Genomic DNA, 2,548 nt, shown 5'->3' with positions numbered 1-2,548 from the left:
AGACAGACAGACGAGAGTATAACAACAGCCAGGCAGCGGGCCAGGGGGCCTAATATGGCAAATAACTATTCAGGGCACAAGAGGGCCATGGCAGGCTTCACCAAGGAGGAGGGATCAGGCTGGGTCTTGAAGAACGGAGGAGTTTGCTAAGTGGCTAGCGGCTGTGGTGATGGAAAGACCCAGAGGACCAGAGCACGTGTACCTGGGGGAAGATCCAAGCAAAGCCATGGAGCTGGGTCTCTCCTGGCTTAGGGCTACAGCGTAGGAAGCAGAAGTCCCTCCTTCCTGCCCAGAGATCACAGGCTCAGAGGGTGCAGGATAGGGCAGGCGGTGCAAGCAGAGGCCATAGACGGCTGCATATTTGGGAACAGCAGGGAACTGGGCTCTGGAGAAAGCCCTAAGGAGGCAGAAGCGCTGCCATTGTGGGGACCCTCCTGGCCCCCCCTTCCCCCCCCCAACTTCCTCTTGATAAACCCCTATCAGCCTCAATGGTCCCCCCGTTGGAGACACCAGGCACCTTCAGGGCGGTTCCTCAGATTGGGAGGGAGGGGGCGCTCGGCCTCCAGCTTCTGGGTCTCCGCGGGGCTGCAGCCTGGGCTGAGCTCACAGAGGCACGGGCAGGGGCAGGCCCAAAGCAGGCAGAAGGGGAGCTTGGGGGTGGGGGGTGGGGAATGCTGAGCTGGAGAACCCACTCCAACTTTAGTTCCCCAATATCCTAGGAGAGCCAGAATGACTTCCCATTGATTCTGCCTCACAGTCCTGCCGGTTGCAGGGCACGGCCACAGCGGGTGAGGGGTCTGGGCGAGCGAGGGGTGAGGGCAGGGTGGAGTTCCTTGGCCCCGGGCGCTGCGCCCTGTCCGCCTTGTTGTGCTACTCCACACCCAGGTGGGGGCGTCAGGAGAGACAGAAGGAACGACTGCACTCGGGGTTCTGGATGGGTTGGGTGTTCGGTGTTCATTGACAGGGTGGCTTGTCTGGCTGCCCAAAAAACGATGCTTTAGAATCACAGTTTATAGGGTTCTGTGAGGAGCTTCACCAAGTTGCGTTGTTTGAGGCTCCCACGGTGTGACATGTGTCATTGTCCTCTCCCATTACAGATGAGGAGATGGGAAGCAGAGAGGGGGAAGACTACCCAAGGTCACTCCTACTAAGCTGCCAGGGGCTGAGTCTCCACTGGAACCCGGGTTTGTCTGAGACCCAGACCAACCACTTGGGGCGGGGGGATAGGGGTGCTGGAGACCTCGTCCTGGGGCTCGGAGCCGCCCTGACGCGAGGCTGGTTCCCCGCACGGACGAGGATTTCCCTGGGGCTTGGAGCCGGCAGAAGCAGCGGCTGGCCAGGCCTCCAGCGGCCGCCGCCTCCTTTACTCCTCCAGCCCGCGGGGCCCACGCCTCGCCCAGTGCGCCGGCGGCCCGAGGCGCTCGGCTAGGGCACTGCAGCCCGGGAGCGACATCCACCCGCGGAGCCAGCCCGGGGCCGCAACCGCCGCCCCCGCCTCGCCAAGCTCGAGAAGGTGCACCCCGGGAGGGCCGGGGGCGGCCGGCCGCCGCGGCAAGAGTTGTTTCTCCCGGTCGCAGAACGAGGGCAGGGCCTGCGCGACCGCGGGGAGGGGGGCAAGCACCGGGATCCCGGGCCGGGAGCCCGTCGGTGTCGCCCGCCGCCCAGTTGGGCGAGGGTCCGGGGCGCCCACGTGGTGGGAAAGTTTCGAGACTGCAAAAGTGGCCGGGCATTGCGGGGGTGGGGGGAGGGGAGCGGGCCGGCTCGCCCCTCCTTCCCGCGAAGGCAGAAAGGAAAAAAGCGGGGGGAAGCGGGGGTGGGCGTGGGGAACGGGCGGCAGCGACCTGAACAGATTCCGCCCCCCCCCCCTCCGGGGGAAAGCCGGAGCGGGGAGGCACGGACAGCCTCCTCCCGCATGGCCAGGACGAGACTCGCTCACCACCACCCCCCCCTTTTTTTTTATGCCAACGTCTATCTCAACGCGCGCGCACTTACGGAGATTGTGCGGCTTTTTTTCCCCCTTGGGAGAAAAAACGAGGAGAGTAAAAGAAGAGAGGGCAAAGAGAAGAACTCCTCGGCAGGCTCTGCACCGTGTCGCGGCCGGGCACGGGGACGCGGCCGCCACCCGCCCGCTCTCTCCCGGCCCTGCGGCGTGTGCCAGTGGGAGAGCGAGCTAGGGCACCCGCACCCGGGGACGCTGCGAGACTTTTAGGCGCTCGAACCAACCTCGCCGCCGCCGCCGCAGGCAGGAGAGACAGGGGCGAGAAGGGCCCTGCCTCCGCCTCGCCTTCTTCGCACGGCGCCCCGCGCCTGGCCGGCCCGCGCAGGCAGGCGGAGGGAGGGAGGCAGCGAGAAGGCGGGCGGAGCGGAGCGGAGGCCCCGGCGGAGCGCGCAGCGGCCGGCCCGCCCGCCGGTGGATGCGGCGCCCCGGGAGCCTAGAGACAACTTTGCCGTGTGACGCGCCGGGAGGACTGCAGGGCCCGCGGCCGGGGGCTCCGCGCCGCCTCTGAGCGGGGCCGCGCGGCCAGCGCTCCCCGGCGCTCCCGCCACT

Source organism: Herpailurus yagouaroundi, unplaced genomic scaffold (assembly GCF_014898765.1).
Source record: "Herpailurus yagouaroundi ecotype Mexico unplaced genomic scaffold, PumYag 140, whole genome shotgun sequence".
Classification (NCBI taxonomy): domain Eukaryota; kingdom Metazoa; phylum Chordata; class Mammalia; order Carnivora; family Felidae; genus Herpailurus; species Herpailurus yagouaroundi.
This window is presented reverse-complemented; position numbering follows the sequence as displayed.